Source organism: Ursus arctos, unplaced genomic scaffold, assembly GCF_023065955.2.
Source record: "Ursus arctos isolate Adak ecotype North America unplaced genomic scaffold, UrsArc2.0 scaffold_26, whole genome shotgun sequence".
Lineage (NCBI taxonomy): Eukaryota > Metazoa > Chordata > Mammalia > Carnivora > Ursidae > Ursus > Ursus arctos.
In genome coordinates, this window is record NW_026622941.1 from 35,232,596 (window position 1) to 35,251,432 (window position 18,837).

Sequence of the window (18,837 nt, forward strand, 5' to 3'; positions counted from 1 at the left end):
GATTTTTCTCAAATATGGCATATTCCAAAGAAACACCAAAAGGCAAATTGACCAAGTTATTTGTCATGATATATTTTGATAATTGCCCCTAACTTAAGAAATGATAAGACCATAACTTTTTAGATGTTAACCATGACAGTTTGTTATTTTTAAAAGTGCTCATGGGGGCGCTGGAGTGGCAGTCGGTTAAGACTCTTGGTTTTGACTCAGGTCATGATCTCGGGATTCTGTCAGCCTCTGCCCTCGACAGGGAGTCGGCTTAAGGTTCTTTCTCCTGTTGCCCCTCCACCCATTCTCAAATAAATAAATCTTAAAAAAAAAAAAAGGAAAAGTGCTTGTGAAATGTAATTGTGGTGTTTATTTTTTACTGATTTTATTTTCAAATACTGTTTCGTATATGGAGTATTATTTTGGAAGGAAAGTTGTAGCAACAGCAGTCAGTCTATAATTAGCTCCAGATACATTAAAAAAAAAATCAAGATATTAGTAAACAAATGATAGAAACGGAAAGCGAAGGTAATTAAAATAAGGTAATTTCCAAAACAAATCAAGATGAACTGAGTGTGAAGTCCCAACAAGCTTCCTACTTTGGCTCACTGGGGCCACACTGACTGCTGACCTAAGAGGCCCATGCTGGAAGATACACCCCATCAGTGAGAGATCCAGAGCGGACACTTCAAACTCAAAGTTCTGTACTTTGTCAGTTCAATAGCATTTTGTCAACAAAACGTTATAATTCCATTACACCTGAATCCTGAGTCACTGTTCCACTTCTTGTTTTAAGTTGTCATTTTGGGGTCACAAATTTTATTGGAAAAGAGTAGAAGCCTTTGAATAAATATTTATTTTAGTGGGATCTGAGATGTAAGACACCAAGAAAAATGACATTTGATTAAAATGGAGAAATGACTATAAAATTATTCTTTTTCACTTCATATATATAATATATATTGCATATTATATATAGTAATTGTTTAAATGTTATTTTGTTTAATGTTCATTGCTAATGTTAAAAAGTTAGATGTTAAAAGTAACATCGGTTCATTATAGAAATTTTTGAATTATAAAAACTTACAAAGAAGAAATAAAAATAATTTATAATAGATGTAATTATGATTAACTTTTTGGTATAAATATGCTGAAGATTATTTTCTTTTTATTTTGCCTTTTTTAAATAATAGTGTAGCTGGAGAACTAGAAGTAACTATTATTTTCCTTTGGCACTTAGAAGATATTATTCTGGTATCCTATTGTATCTATTGCTACTGGTGTCTTCATAATTTTATAATTTTTATTCTTTTCTAGACAACGATGTTTTTCCCCATTACTGTTTTTAAGATCTCATTGTGTTTGAAGTTCCACATTTCACTACAGTATGCCTACATGTGGATTTCTTTTCATTTATCTTGCTTAGGATTTAGGGGGATTCCCACATTCTAAAATTAACATCTTTTGTGAATTTTGGAAAATTCTCAACCATTATTTCTTTAGAAATTGCCTTTTCCTTAGTTCCATAATATCATTTCTGGAATTTCAGTAAGACATAAATTTTACCAATTAATCTCATTCCCTTTCCCTCTTAATTTCTCATTCTACATCTTTTTATCTGTGCCATATCACATATTATCCACAGATGTTTCCCAGGTCACTAATTCTTTCTCAAAATTCTGAAGCTGTTTAACCTATTGGTTGGATTTTAACTTTCAGATTGTATTTGTCATTTCTTTAAGTTTTGTTTTATTTCATTTTATTGTCAGATCAGCCTTTTTCGTCCTTCTATACTGTTTGTGAGCTTAATTATGTTCCCCCTAAATTCTTGTGTTTAAGTCTTAACTCCCAGTACCTCAGAATGTGACAGTACGTGGGGGACTGAACTTTTATTTTTATTTTTTATTTATATATTTTAAGATTTTATTTATTTTTGTGAGGGAGAGAGAGAGAGAGCGTGCACGCACCTGCGTGAGCAGAGGAGCAAAGGGGCAGAGGGGCAGAGGAAGAAGCAGACTCTCTGCTGAGCAGGGAGCCTGATGCGGAACTTGATCCCAGGACCCTGGGATCATGACCTGAGCGGAAGGCAGATGCTTAACCAACTGAGCCACCCAGGCACCCCGGACCGGGCTTTTAAAGAGATAATTAAGGTAGAATGAGGTCATATGGCGTGGTGCTAATCCAGTATGACTAGTGCCTTTATAGGAAGAGGACATTAGGACACCAGATTAGACCACAGGGAGTTGACTATGTGAATTCAACCCTAGAAGATGGCCACCTGCCATCAAGGAGAGGGGGCTTAGAAGAAACCAAACCTTGGACTTGAGCCTCCAGAACTACTAAAGAAGAAATGTGGTTTAAGCCACCCATTCTGTGGTATTTGTTATGGCAGCCCTAGAAAACTAATGTACATACTAGGATATTTTGGTTTTGGTGTGGTTTCTGTTTATTTTTATATCTCTTTTATTAATTAGAACATATTTTGATCTACCTTCTAGTTCTTCTTTTCCACTGTCTTGTGTGGCCCACACATTTTATTGTGAACTGATCTCTCAGTGAGACTTTCAGTTAGTGTCTCTTTTCCCCCTTAAAGGGTTCCTGTTTTTATCTTTAGGATTCTGAATAGAAGATTTAAAAAAAGGATTTTTAATAACAGTGCCTGTATTTGAGTATTTTTTTCCTGGAAGACTCGGTGGCTAAATTCTCTCTTTCTCTCTCTTTTTTAAAATCTTTATTGTGGTAAGACCATTTGATATGAAATCTAATCTCATAATTTTTTTAAGTGTACAATCCATTATTATTGGCTGCAGATACCATCTTGCACAGCAGATTTCTAGAGTTTATTCATCTTGGTTAAGTGAAACTTGATGCTCATTGATTAGCCATTCCCCACAGCCCCTGGCCACCACCATTCCACTCTTTGATTCTATGAACTTGGCTATTTTAAAGACCTCATGTAAGTGGAATTGTCAGTATTTGTCTTTCTGTGCCTGATTTATTTTACTTACCATAATCCTTAAGGTTCATCTAGATTGTTACATATTGCAGAATTTCCTTCTTTTTAAGGGCTGAATAATGTTTCATTGCATGTATATACCACACTCCTTTATTTCTTCATCCATTGATGAGCATTTAAGATGTTTCCACATCGTGGTAATTGTGAATAGTGCTGCAATGCACATCAAGTGCTAATATCTCTTCAAGATGCTGATTTCAGTTCTTGTGGATAAATACCCAGAAGTGGGATTGCTGGATCATATGATAGTTTTATTTTTAATATTTTTGAGGAACCTCCGTACTTTTCCATCGTGGCTGCACCATTTTGCATTCCCACCAACAATGTGCAAGTGTTCCAATTTTATTTTATTTTATATTTTTATTTTACTATCCTGACACCTGACAGATGATCTCTCATTGTGGTTTTGATTTTCATTTCCTTGATAATTAGTGATGTTGAGCATTTCTTCATATATCTGTTGGCCATTATATATCTTTTTTGGAGAAATATCTGTTCAAGTCCTTTACCCATTTTTAAAAACTGAGTTATTAGGTGCTTTACTATTGAGTTGTAAGAGTTCATCATATTTTTTGGAGATTAACTCTTTATCAGATATATGGCTTGCAAATATTTTCTCCCACTCCATAGTCTGCATTTTCACTCTGCTGATTATTTCCTGTGCTGTGCAGCTTTTTAGTTTGATGTAGTCCCATTTGTTTATTTTTGTTTTTGTTGCCTGCACTTCTGCTGTCATTTTCATGAAATCATTGCCAAGACCAATGTAATGATAATTTACAGTTTCAGGTATACTGTTTAAATTTAATCCGTCTAAGTTGATTTTTGTGTGTGGTGTAAGATAAGGGTCCAATTTCATTCTTTTGTATGTGGATATCCCTATCACCATTTGTTGGAGATATTATCCTTTCCTCATTGTGTAATCATAGTACCCTTGTCAAAGATCATTTGACTATGGGGCACCTGGGTGGCACAGTGGTTGAGCTTCTGCCTTCGGCTCGGGGCGTGATCCCGGCGTTGTGGGATCGAGCCCCACATCAGGCTCCTTCGCTATGAGCCTGCTTCTTCCTCTCCCACTCCCCCTGCTTGTGTTCCCTCTCTCGCTGGCTGTCTCTATCTCTGTCAAATAAATAAATAAAATCTTTAAAAAAAAAAAAAAGATCATTTGACTATATATGCATGGATTTATTTCGGGACTCTCTAATTCTATTACATTGGTCTATGTGTCTGTATTTACACCAGTACTATACTGTTTTATTTTATTTTTAAAAAGATTTTATTTATGTATTTGAGAGAGAGAGCACAAGCAAGGACTGTTTTAATTACTATAGCTTTGAAATCAGGAAGTTTGATGCCTCTAGCTTTACTTTTTGAAATCAGGAAGTTTGATGCCTCTAGCTTTACTTTTTTCTCTTAAGATGGATTTGGCTATTTATGGTCTTTTGTGGTTTCTTATGAATTTTAGAAATTTTTTTCTATTTTTCTACAAAATGCCAATGGCATTTTGATAAGGGTTGCATTAAATCTGTAGATTATTTTGGGTTGTGTGGACATTTTAATAGTATTAAGTCTTCCAATTCATAAACAGAGGATATCTGTCCATTTGTTTGTATCTTGTTTAATTTCTTTCATCAGTATTTTGTGGTTTTCAGTATATAACTCTTTCACTAACTTAAGTTTATTTGTAAGAATTTTATTCTTCTTGATGCTATCATAAATGAGATTGTTTTCCTAATTTCATTTTCAGATAGTCCATTGTTAGTGTATAACAATGCAACTGATTTTTGTATGTTGATTTTTGTATCCTGCTGCTTTATTGAATTCATTTATTCTGACAGTATTTTTAATGAAGTCTTCTGGGTTTTCTACATACAAGATTATGTTATCTGTAAATAGGAACAGTTTTACTTCTTTTACAATTTAGATGCATTTTATTTCTTTTTTCTTACATAATTACTCTGTCTAGGACTTCCAGTACTAGGTGAAATAGAAGTGGTGAGCGTGGGCATTTTTGCCTTTTTCGTAATGTTAAAGGAAAAGCTTTTGAGTAAGATGTTATTTGTGGGCTTTTCATATATGACCTTTGTTGTATTTAGGTAAACTCTATTCCTAGTTTGTTCAGAGTTATTACCATGAAAGAGTGTTGAGTTTTGTCAAATACTCTTTATTTTGCATCTATTGAGATAACCGTGTGATTTTTTTTTTTATCTCTTATTATATTAATGTGGTGTATCACATTCTTGGCTGGCAGGTTTTTTTGTTTCCTTTAACACTTTGAATATGAATATATTAGCCCACTACCTTCTATTCTGCAGGGTTTCTATTGAAAAATTCACTGATAGTGTTACAGTGGTTCCCTTGTATGTGACAAGTCACTTTTCTTTTGCTGCTTTCAAAATTATCTCTTTGTGTTTGACTTTTGATGATTTGATTATAATATATCTTGTTGTGAATTTGTTTGAGTTTATCTTTTTTGGGTTCCATTGAGCTTCCTGGATCTGTATGTCTCTTTCCTTCTCTAGACTTGGGATGGTTTCAGTCATCATTACTTTGAATAAACTTTCTTGTCCTTTCTCTTTCTTCACTTTCTGGGACTCTGTAATGTGTAAAACAGTCCACTTGTTGATACCCTATATGTCCCTTAAGCTTTCTTCATTCTTTTTTCATTTCTTTTTCTCCTTTGAATTATTTCTAATGACGTATCTTTGAGTTTGCTAATTCTTTCTTCTACGTCTAGTTTGTTGAATTTTTCTGGTGAATTTTGCAGTCCAGTGATTGTATTCTCAGCTCCATGATTTCTGCTGGGTACTTAAAAAAAATTCTATCTCTTTGTTGAGATTTTCACTTTGTTAATGTTTTTTATTATCTTGACCTCAGTGATTATTACAATTATTTTGAATTCTCTGTCAGGTAAATCATATAACTCCTTTTTCTTTAATGTCAGTTTCTGGAGATGTATCTTGTTCCTTTGTAACATCTTTGCCTGATTCCTCATTCTTCTTGATGTCTTTGTTGGTGTCTGTACACTAGACAAAGTAGGTACCCCTCCCAGTCTTCACAGAGCAGCCTTGCACAGAAGAAGATCCTCACCAGTCAGCCTGGCAAGAGATTCTGGGGGCCTCTGTCCTTGACCTGTCAGAACTGTGAAAACTGATAAGACAGACACTAATTCTTTAGGCATCCCTGGAGAAGTTGGAGTACTGGACACATGGATCAACTCTTTCCTTCTCCAAGAGTGATTAAAGAGCTGGAATTTTTTTCATCTACTAATTGTGATGAGCAAAGGGAGGATCTATGGTTTCTATTAGCCAAAATTGTCACCTTCATTCTCACTGAGGCTACTAGACTGTGTCAGACCTAGTCAGAACTCCAGGATTGGCAAGGCAGATGATAATTCTTTGTGTAGTCCTAGAGAAGTTGGGTCATTGGGCATACAGATCAACTCTTCCTCCCCAGGGGGAAACTGAGGTAGGATTTCTCATCCACCTATTCTGTGCTAAGCAGCAGGGACGATCTGTGGTGTCTACCAGCCCAAATCAACATCTCCGTTTTCCCCTGGGTGGCTGGTTTGTGCTGGACCAGTCAGAGCTCCAATTCAAGACAGAAACCGTTTCTCTGGGGAAACCTCTGCTGGACACGTGACCCAATCTCTTTCCTACCCTGAGTGAAAATTGGTGTTAGAGAGTCTCTTCCTGATCATATGGACAGGGATTCTGGTGAGAGGGTTCCAATTCTCCCTACTGGCTTCAGATAGTCTGATTTCTCATTCTCCTGGGGTGCAGAATCCTTTCAGTTCATTTCTGGATTTCTCACAAAGAGATTTTTTTCTGTGAATTGTTGCTGAATTGGTATGTTTGTGGGGGGAAGGAGGTTTCAGGGCTTCCTACTCTGCCATTTACTGGTGTTACTCTCCTGTTTTCTACTTGGTTTGTGTCTTGAGAGTCTTGTGTGCCCTAGATGAGTTTCAAAAGAAAAATAATCCAATGGATAAAAATTGAATCTCATTTTAATTTGTGTTATTTTATGTACCAATGAATTAGAACTTTTTATATGCATATGAGCGATATGCATTTCTTCTGTTGTAGAGTTAGGGCGAGGGTTCATATTCATCTCCTGGAATAAAAAATGAGTGCATTTATCAACCTACATTCTGTTCTGATGATTCAGGGTTATCTATTTCTGAGCTCTGTTATATCTGCAAGTTATGTCTTTCTTGGCCTCCTCCAGAAAGTTGAAAATTAATATTCATTTCTATATTTGGCAGGAAAACACATGAGTGTTTAATGATGGAGTGGAATCTTGTTTTCAACTCTATTTAATACCTGCAGTTAATCATAGAAAACCACCAATTTTAGTTTGTCAGGATATTGTTAGCATATACTAATTTTGTAATGAGTAAAATAATATACTCCTTTTTTGTTGAAACTGCTTTGGAATCTTAGGCTAAGCCTCAGGAAAGACATTAGTGCTATGGAAATCATAGGCACTTGAACACATTGTGATAGAAAAGTTTCAATTAAATATCTTCTTATAAAAGAGTAAAATAAGATACTGTGTGATAGGAGGGCTTCCCAGAAAGGCTGCAGGAGATTCACCTGTAGATTTAAAAAAAATGTATGAGATGCTTGGCAGCATCTGCAAAAGAGGAGTTTAGACATATATATTTGTGTCATTTAACCCTGTTTTAGAACTCCTTCTCACAAGATATAGAAGATTGTGATTTACAAAGTTTAGCTTATATAAAATGCATATATATAACATAGAATTTTCAAATTTTAATGACTAAAATTTGGCAATGTCGTAATTTATTATTACATTAACATTGTAGTGTTTCATTTGTTGTGTTTTTTTGTTAGGAAACTAGTTATTAAATTGCTTCAAATTTGAAAGAACGCATTTAGACTTGAGGAAATATGATAGATTATATAGTACATTAGAAAGTTCTAGAAAAAATTGCACCAAATATTTAACAGTGGTTACCCATGGGAATTGCACAAAGGATAGGTTAATTGGAGGTTGCTGTAAATGATAACTGGTATTTTTCAAAGCTATTACAAGCGTGTATTTTAGTGTTTGTTAAATATAACACATAAATGAAAAACCACTGCTTTGTGATTACAAGCACCTTTTTTTTTTTTTTTCCAAATGGAATTTCTAAGCTGGAGATGGGAAATAGATGTTACATTAGGACCCAACTCCAGTTGATAGTGACTATGTGAGGGCAGTGTTTTAAATAGGATTCAAAGACCCTCTCCATGCTCAGCGGGGAATATCATTTTCCAAAAAGTGTTGTTTACAATAGGCAAGGTGGATGGGGCGGGGGGGATGGGTAGCACCAGGGGTGTTTATTGACCCTACTGCAGGTGCTAATAAGAAAGCACAGCTACGTCCACTTTGTTATTATTCTGGACTCATAAAATGTTTAAAAAATAGATTTACAGATGGGCACAACCTTATTCCTTACAGCTCTCTTTTCATGTTTCTGGGACAGGTTTTTAGAACTTGTTACTCTTGGGCATATATTTATATTATTCATTGTTTTTGAGTCTTTGCTCTTGTGCAGACCTTACTGGAATGGGAATTAGGCCAACCAGCAGTTTTGCACTTATGCCTTCCTGATAACTCACTTATATTTGAAATTTAGTTTTGGTTTCACAGATGTGAGACCTAGAATCTCTCTACTGCTACATTTTCTTTAACTGCAATGTCAGTCTACATTCTACAGTTTATTCTACCCAGGGCTGGTTTCTCCTTTTTTCAACAACTGGTTGATATCTGTGAAAGTAGCTTAACATTTGGGTATCAGAGATTGTAGCTCTGATTTATAAGATTCCAGTCACATAGATGACCTCTTTTAATTTGAAAATATTTATTTTTCTGGACAATTCTCCTCTCTGTTAGGGGATTCTGTACTCACCTTCTTAAGCCTCCTAGAATGGCAAAGCTCTTTTTAGTGAATTCCAGCTCCATAGAACCTGTCCCTTTATTCCCCAAATTATTATTCATATTTATTATTATTTCAGTTTCTGCCTAAGATTTCAAACAACAATATGGAATATTTTACCCTCATTTAGAAGCCTAGATCTTAAAATCTCTCTTATCTTCATGATCAGTGGCATTTTCTGATTCCTAAAGAAATAGATTTTTAAATTTCTGTGTTATTTCTACATACCTTAAATGCAATGCATTTGAATCAGACAATGACTATATTACATACTTGTTCTCAGATAGTATTTCAGGTTATATCTCCAAAATGGGAAACATGCCCTTCACTAAGATTTAAACTGGTACCTAAATGAGAGCCAATGTTTCCTAATATGGATGCTGATCTGCCTTAGGAAATATTAATTGTAAGAAAATTGATTTAAAAAATTCTTAAAGGGTGTTGTATGAAAGGAGAGAAGGTTAGCACTCCCCTTGACAAGGATGGAAGAGGCCCTCGGGCCTGACAACACGCATACGGTTAAGGCATTGCCACCTACTTCGTGGCATCTAACCAACGTTTTTTCGGAAACCGGGGATGTACTGTATGGTGACTAACATAATATAATAAAAAATCATTAAAAAAAAATTCTTAAAGGCCGTTCTTGGAGTGGAGGGTGTTACAGCAGTGGATCATCATCCCTCAGTCTAGACCACTAGCATTCCTGACAGCTGTTAGCCTGCTGCCTGCTTTAAGCCCACATGAGAAATGTGGACCAACAGGTATTGAGGGTCAAGTGAATCTGACATCTTTTTTCTTGCTGTTTCAGAAATTAGACTTTAAACCATTTTATTATCCAAAAATGACTTCAAGGTAACTCCACATTTCCTTTTAAAATGCTATCATGAGATATTTCATTATCCTCTGGAGTTTTAGAAGATGAATTTTAGCCCTACTGGCTTTTAATCTAAAAGAGGGGAACATTTAGAAAATGATCCTGTATTTAAATGTTTTTATACCTCACACTCTAAAAGTTTTTGTATAGTTTATGATACCACAGTCCATTCCTCTGAAGTGTACACATTAATAGGATTTGCATGCATCTTTAATTCATTAAAATTTAGTATTTAATGCGCTGGATCTTTGATCCAAGGATCTCAAAACATCTTGCCTGTCTCTATTAGTTCATTATTTTTTCAGTATTTCCTTGTGAGGTAGTTGTTAAGTATTATTCCATATTTTACAAATGAGTTACAAATGAAACTGAGAGAGGCTTAAGGGACTTGCTTCAAGTCCCAGAGCAAGTTAATAGCAGAAAAGCAATAAAGGCATAGCCCCTGGCTCCAGAGATTTTCAACCTTTCCTCAGAATATATCCCTAATTCCACTCTAAAATGCTACATTGTCCATGAAAATTAGCATATTATTACGTGCCCAGTGCTTTCAGAAATTAAAATGGACCTAAGAGGAATTTAATGAAATATCTCTTTTTCTCTATTACACTTCGATTAGGTTTCTGGGGAAATATGTGTGGTCGAAGTGTCCTTACTGCTCCTGACTAGGTGTTTCTTTTTGTCCAGTCAAATAAGGAATGTTGAAAGAGGGGATCAGAAATAGTAGCCAAAGGAGAATATGGTGATTGTTAAGTGTGGTTGAGATTAGTGGTGATTTCCTTACTGAGGGAGACTTTTGCAAGCTCAGAGATTTTTCTATTAACTAGCAGGTTGTTCATCCTTCAGAGTCACTGAATCATAAAGTCATAGGATGTTAGTGTCATTAGGGACCTTAGGATTTTCTAGGAGCTTCCACAAAATTTTGGAATTTGCTTTGCAGTATGCTTGCCAAGTCATCGCATGTCTCTGCTTGAGCACTTCGGGAGGTGGAAAGTTATCTGTAAGAATCTTTATTCCACTGGTGAATAATTATAATAACAAATCCACAAGTATTATTGAGCCCTACATTTATACTTAATATGCTTTTCAAGAAATATAAAAAAATGAAAGAAATATAAGATAATGTCTCTGGCCTTGAGAACCTTGGCCAAATTAATTTCTATACTTCTGTTTCCTCATCTTTATAATGAGGAATTGACTTGTTTTGAGGATTGCATGAGTCAAATATAAAACATTCAGGAGAGAGCCCGCTATATAGTAAGTGCTCAGTGAATGTCCATTCTTATTGTCTATGGACAAGATGAGAGAGAGAAAGAAAGAGAGTAAGGGACAGGGAGAGAGAGTACTGACCCATTCTGCCTTCTTATTTTGTTCTTCATCCCATTGCCTTAGATCAGCCCATCATCATTTTGCATTTGAATTACTGCTGTAGCCTCCAACATGGTCTCCCTGTTTCCAGTCTTAGCCCTTGCAATCCATTTTTCCACATTGAAGCAAAAGAGAACTTAATAAAAGGCAAGCCTGAGCAAGTTAATCACCATCTTAAAATTTATTGCTCTTCAAGTACTTCAGCATGAACCAGTTTATGTGACTGACAACACCCTTGGTGATCCAGCCCCTGACTGCTTCTCCAGGCTTATTTATAGTCTACCCGTCCTTTGACTTACATTGCAAATTCTGAAATGTAGACAAATGTACCAGCTCCCCATGGTCTCTCAGGCCTGCAGATCTCCAGGTCTGGCCTGAGCCCCATCCCACTTTCCATCATCTGACCCTGTTTCACTTCCATTCTTCAGCCTTTGTTCTAGTCATCTGTCACAGTTCAGTTTATATACCTCCTCCAAGAAGTCACTTTTGATCCCTGAGGTGCTCTCAATGACTTTTATTCCTACCTTCCTCTACCTGCTTACCACATTCAATTACAATAACACTTTTGACCCTCTCCACCTCTAAATGCAAGAGCCTTGAGATGAGGGACTGTATCTTATTCACTGGTTTTTCCCTAGAGTCTAATTCTTTTTTTTTTTTTAAATGATTTTTTATTATATTATGTTGGTCACCATACAGTACATCCCCGGTTTCCAATATAAAGTTCAATGATTCATTAGTTGCGTATACCACCCAGTGCACCATGCAATACGTGCCCTCCTTACTACCCATCACCGGTCTATCCCATTCCCCCACCCCCCTCCCCTCTGAGGCCCTCAGTTTGTTTCTCATAGTCCATAGTCTCTCATGTTTCATTCCCCCTTCTGATTACCCCCCTTTCTTTATCCCTTTCTTTCCCTACCGATCATCCTAGTTCTTATGTTCCATAGATGAGAGAAATCATATGATATTTGTCTTTCTCTGCTTGACTTATTTCACTTAGCATTATCTCCTCCAGTGCCGTCCATGTTGCAGCAAATGTTGAGAATTTGTTCTTTCTGATAGCTGAGTAATATTCCATTGTATATATGGACCACAACTTCTTTTTTTTTTTTTTTTTTTATGGACCACAACTTCTTAATCCAGTCATCTGTTGAAGGGCATCTCGGCTCCTTTCACGATTTAGCTATTGTGGACATTGCTGCTATGAACATTGGGGTGCATATGGCCCTTCTCTTCACTACGTCTGTATCTTTGGGATAAACACCCAGTAGTGCAATGGCTGGATCATAGGGTAGCTCAATTTTTAACTTTTTAAGGGACCTCCACACTGTTTTCCAGAGTGGCTGTACCAACTTGCATTCCCACCAACAATGTAGGAGGGATCCCCTTTCTCCACATCCTCTCCAACAATTGTTGTCTCTTGCCTTGTCTATTTTTGCCATTGTAACTGGCGTAAGGTGGTATCTCAGTGTGGTTTTGATTTGAATTTCCCTGATGGCTAATGATTTTGAACATTTTTTCATGTGTCTGTTAGCCATTTGTATGTCTTCATTGGAAAAGTGTCTGTTCATATCTTCTGCCCATTTTTTGATTTGTTTATTTGTTTCTCGTGTATTGAGTTTTCCCTAGAGTCTAATTCTTAACACATGATAGGTAATAAATGTATGTTGAAAGAATAACAACAGACAACAATGTGGAATAACTGTTCAATAATTGCTTCAGACAAAGAGTACAATAAAAGTGACAAAAAGGAGAGGCCATCCCTTACTGTGCAGGCAGAGAAAGAATCAGAGATGGTGGCATTTGAGCTAGACAGAGTCTTTTTCTCGATCTTCCTGAGATAAAGGTGTTCAGATAAAACTCTAGGGCATCAGTCAGTCCAGCTGTGGCCTTTTTGCCAGAATGTAATTCCAAGTCAGCCACTTCCTTTCTGTAAGATGTTGTACATCTGTAAAACGGATATTGTCACTGTACTATATACCTCAGCTAATTGAACTAATCTTCAACTCTTTCAAGGGATAGATTAAGCAGATGTAAGCTGTTTTCGTCAGCCCCATGACTGGGAACACATATATTCTTGGCATATGCACTAGACCCTTGTATTTATGGTTCAGGATTGAGTGGAAAGCCCTTGAGAAGATTGAAGGGTGAATGGTCTGAGGAGAAAATGGAAGGGAAATGAAAAATTAATCACTATGTTATATGTCTTAGGGAACAGTTATAGAATTCTGTATATGAAATTCTTTTTTAAAATGCCTGTAGTTAGGGGCACTTGGGTGGTGCAGTCGGTTAAACGTCTGACTCTTGGTTTCAGCTCAGGTTGTGATCTCAGGGTTGCGAGATCGAGTTCTGTGACAGGCTCTGAGCTCAGTGCAGAGTCTACTTGGGATTCTCTCTCCCTCTCCCTCTGCCCCTCCTGCTTATGTATGCGCGTGTGCACGCTCTCTCTCAAATAAATAAATAAATAAGTAAATAAGTAAATAAATAAATCTTTAAAAAAATAAATAGAATGCCTCTAGTTAAGACTTTTTTTCTTTTAAAACTCTAGTTTTATCATGAGAATATTGGTTTTATTGTGAGAATGTTTTTATGACAATGAAGATGTCCATGTGGAATATTTAGATATTCTTAATCCTGCTATACTTGGGACCAACCTGGCTCTACTGGGTGGCCTGTGAATATCTTCTCGATAGGGCTAAGATCTTGAAATTTAAAAATGCAAAATTTTGTAAATGTATGTATCTTTCTTTGAGGAGAGTGACCATTGCAGTCTCAAAAGGTCCCGTGGTTTAACAAAGGTCAAGAACCATTGGTATTTTTGTACTTTCTTCAATCAGAGTCAGTTAATGAGCTGTAACTCAGAAATAGAAGTATGTTTATTGTGACAGACCCCTCAAAATGTTTAGTTACAGTAGAATGTCATGATTCAACAAGGCTTGATATATCTTCATCTTCTTATATTCCTATTCCTCATTATAACAAAGGAAAGCTGACTAGGTCAGTTTCAACTTAGCATTTAATGATGTGCAATAAATTATTCCTATAGAGTAGCTTTTGTATAATCATTAATCATTGTTAGTTTGGAGAACCAGAGATCGGAAAGCAAAATAAACAAACCTACAAATGAACAATGACAAAATAGGGGTAACGTTCAGGATTTGGATCATTAGCAATGGCTACATGATTCACACATTTTTTATTTTTCTTTATTTTTCATTTAGTAGTGCATTTTAAAGTTGCTTTTCCTTTTCAGTGAATTGAAAGGCTTCTAATTAATTCCTTCTTCATAGTGAATATACATGCTTGAGGGAAATCACATTTTGTATTTATTTGTCTGACACATTATGATTGGTAGCAAATGGCCTGTGTTGGGATGGGGAGAGGAGTTGGGACAGGATTTGATGTGTGCCGACTGTGTGCTAGGCCCATTATGGATATATCACACATGTTACCTCATTTAACCCATACAGCAGTCCTGTTGTATGTTAGAAGCATACAAGTCATTTTACTGCAGGTGAAAAAAGTAAGGCTTCAGAAATTAAGGAATCTGCTGAAGGTCACACAGCTTGCAAAATTGACCTTTAAGCGCAACTTTGACTTTGAAATCTGTGAGGTTTTTTTCCCCTGACTAGATACCTTTCAAAAAAACTGGTATCTTCTAAAGGCTTTTTTAGATGCCTTAGTATTTACCCAGGAACTGACATTACCGTTACCAGATGAATTGTAACTATTTACCCATGCACTCTGCAGTGCTAATAACCTTCAAGGAAGCAAGCATCACCGGTAGGTAGGTAGTTGTCTTCTCAGTAGCTAGTACTAACTAGTGATCTGGACTTTGTGTGATCTGCAGATTACTGAACGATCAGAAGTTATAGGCTGTTGGAAAGTAGACTATTAACAACTCAAACATCACTGACACAATAATGGTAATATAACAAGTAGCCAGATAATAAAATTAACAGCCTATGTGATTTTAATGGGTCATCTTTGAAAACTTTCTCTTGTAGCTCTGTCTTTAAATAAGCACATATGTTCTCTACACAACTTTCACAGGTCCTACTGAAGTCACAAGAAAGCTTATAAAATTTTTGTCTCAGTCTCTAGGGTTGTTATTAGGGTTATAAACTGAGCTAGGTATGAGTCTGAATCTTAGATATCTAGGATTTAATCTGAAACAAATAGGGGTGATATTAAAACAACAATGGAGTGCCTGGCTAGCTCAGTAAAGCATGTGACCTTTGAACTTGGGGTTGTGGGTTCAAGCCCCACATTGGGTGTAGAGATTACTTAAATAAATAAACTTAGAAAAATATCAACAATGATAGAAATCTTCTATTGTTTTCCCTCTGATTATCAAAGTAATACAAGCCTATTTTAGAAAAAAATTTAGTACAATAAAACATTTTTAAGAAAATGAGAATTATCCATGGTCCTATTACCCATAATAAATGCTATAAGTGTTTTAATGCATTTTCTTACAATGATTTTAGTCTGTGGTATGCTCTCTAAAGTTGAGATTGTACTCTACAACCGATTTTTATCCATTTTCGCTTTAATTTTTATAAACGTTATTTTAAGTGGTTTTAAAATGTCAATTTAGTGGATATCTCTGGGATTTTCTGCCCAGCATCATCCTTCCCACTGTGCTCTCCTCCACTGTCTACATGGCTACCATAGGAGCAGTCTTGTTCTTGTTTAACCACATCCCATCTGCTTGCAGCAGGCATGAGCAGTTGGTCAAACTTAGCTAACTGAACTGCTTCCCCAGAAAAATTTTGAACTTGGGACCTCTCTAGTAGCTGAAGCCCTGGGAGCTTTCATTGGCCCTGTTTGTTGGTCTTAGTGAGAACAAATGAAATTGAAGTGCAGAGAGCAGATAGAAGAGTCAGAAACAAGCCCCCTGCCAGTGTCTGTCGTTCCAGTAGTTGTTCTTGAAACTCAACTTCGTCTCTCGCTCCCTGTGACTCATTTGTTTAACCTTTCTGTGGATGCCTTGAGCCAGTAAATTCTCTTTCTGTTGAAGCTCATTTGAGTTCATTTTCTGTTGCTTTCTGCAAAATAATCTGACTAATACGTTAACTTTGGGAGATTATAGATGAGCGAACTGGGGCCCAGAGAGATTAAATAAGCTGGAAAATGGTAGAACTGTGATGGAACCTGGAAATATTTGACTCCGAAGCCTGCACACTCACCATTAGAATTCACACTCCCAGAGCAGAAGTTTTTCTGTGACTTCTCTCTTCATGCGCTTCTCTCCAGCAAAAATAGCAGCAGGAACAGGAGGAATGATGCAGAGCCACCTAATTCTTTTAGTTTTAATTTAGTTTAACTCTTTGGTATAGGGACAGAGAACTGAATGTGAAATAGTAAAGAGATCCTCTTTCTGCCTTTGAGTTTCTGTGTTTCTGCTTGAAGATTCCCACCTCCTATTCCCCGTGTATACTGTGCCCATACAACCGGGACTAGTTCTCCTTTGATTGGGAGTAGTTTTGAACTCCTTTGTTAAAGGTGCCTGGTTTCTTGCTTCTTTCTTTGCATTCTCTGTCGCTCTCATTGCCCTCAAGTTTTCCAGAGAAAGCTGACCCGGAAACTGTGCTGTCTTATTAAGATCATCATCATTACCATCATCACTGACAATATTGACTGAGTGACTGTCATGGACCGGGCGCGAGTTAGGCATTTGATACTTATACTATATCATTTAATTTTTACCAGAAGGCTTTGTTGGTACTTCTACTGCTCTTCCTATTGATGTCATTATTGTCCCCATTTTCCATACAAAAAGACTGAGCCTTAGAGAGATTACTTTTCCAAGGTCACAAATCTAATAAATGGTGGAGCCCAGATTGGCATCCAGTTCTACTCCCACAGCCCATGCTCATACCCACTCTAATGTTACTGCTTTCAACAGATTCTGTGATAGCCATGGGGCAAGAGAGGAAGACGAAGAGGCTGTACTCTTATTAGTGCCAGGGCTGACTGCTCGGCCAGAACACGGTTCAGCATTCAGGTCCGTGTTTAAAGGGTCGTGAAATCCAGAAGATAAGATACAATCGACAGCAAAAATCCAGCTCAGCTGGTGCAACATACAGATCATTTTGGAGGTAGGATGGTCTAGCATATGAGTTAAATGACTGCTTGGGAATTACAGAGACAAGGTCACCCAGACATTGGCAGGGGGAAAATCAAGGGCTGCAAAGGTTGTCATAGCTCCAGCCAAGAGGATAGCTGTCAGTACAGATCTTTAGAGTCAGCCATGGAAATAAATTTATCTCCATAAATAAAAAAGACTTATTATAAGGAATTGGCTCATGTAATTATGAGGCTGAGGAGTTCCGTGATCTACTGTCTGTGAGCTAAAGACCTAGGAAAGCCAATGGCATAAATTCCAGTGCTAGTCCAAAGGCCTGAGAACAAGGAGAACCAACGGTATACGTATCAGTCCAAGGGCAGGGGAAGACTGATGTCCTGTTCCCGTCAGTCTGGAGACCAGTTCCCCCTTCCTCTGCCTTTTTGTTCTATTCAGGCCCTCAACTGTTTGAATGATGTCCACTCTCACTGGGGAGGACCATCTGCTTTACTCCATCCACCAGTCCAAATGCCAATCTTGTCTGGAAACAACCTCACAGACATATCCAGAAATGATGTTGAATGTGGGCATCCTATGATCCAGTCAAGTTGACACATAAAATTAACCATCACATAGGCCAAGCATCAGGCATTACAAAGACGAATCTCAGAGTGTATCACCTAATGAGCAAGACCAGAAATTTGGAGATTAGCTAATTTCTTCTTAACCTGTTGCTTGCTGAATGACTTTTAGCAAATTATTTTACCTCGTTAAGGCTGCATTCTCTTATCTGTAAAACAAGGACAACATATATCTTACAAGTGTTTATTAGAGCTGAAATCAACCAATAATTTATATCTAATGGGGTATTATTTTGAAACATTAAGATAAAAATTCTTTGGCTTGAAGAAGGAAAGAGAGTAGGAGGTGAAATATATTAGTCAGGTTCTCTACAGAAACAGAATCAGTAGGGGGTAGAATATTAGTATCAATATCAATATCTCTATCTATGTTGCATGAATGAATGAATAATTACATACCAGTGGCATCCTTGCTACCTGTATCAGATGGGTATTATGGTCTTCTTGTCAAAGATGAGGAAACTGATACCTAAGATCGGGCTGCTCAGAATCATTGCAGAATTTGAACCCAGGGTTTCTGAATTCTGCCTGATTAAGGTCAGTGTCTGATCTATAACAGTGGGTGTCAGAATCACCTGGAAGACATGATTTCACCATGGAATTTAAGAAACGAAACAGATGAACATGGGGGAGAAAAAGAGACAGGCAAACCATAACTATAGGGAACAAACTGGGAGTTGCTGGAGGGGAGATGGGGAGGGGAGGGGATGGGTTAAATGGGTGATGGAGAGTTAAGGAGAGTACTTGTGATGAGCACTGAGTTTTGTATGTAAACGATGAATCACAAAATTCTATACTATGTTAACGGGAATTTAAATAAAAATTTAAAAAAGAAAAGAAGCAACCACCTACTCCTAGAAAGAAAAAAAAAAAAAAAAAGAATGACCTGGAGAACTTGTGAAGACCCAGATATTCTGATCCAAAAGGTCTGGGGTGCAG

At 36.9% G+C, this 18,837-nt stretch overlaps 1 protein-coding gene and 1 non-coding gene across 10 annotated transcripts in view; both read left to right on the plus strand.

The window, feature by feature from the left end:
• Positions 1-18,837, plus strand: part of TMEM117 (transmembrane protein 117) — a 509,455-nt gene that overhangs the window by 148,851 nt on the left and 341,767 nt on the right. The gene's annotated exons all lie outside the window — the stretch shown is intronic.
• On the plus strand, positions 9,384-9,509 carry LOC113258139 (U6atac minor spliceosomal RNA). The gene has a single exon (XR_003317152.1). It is a non-coding gene; the product is annotated as a U6atac minor spliceosomal RNA (small nuclear RNA).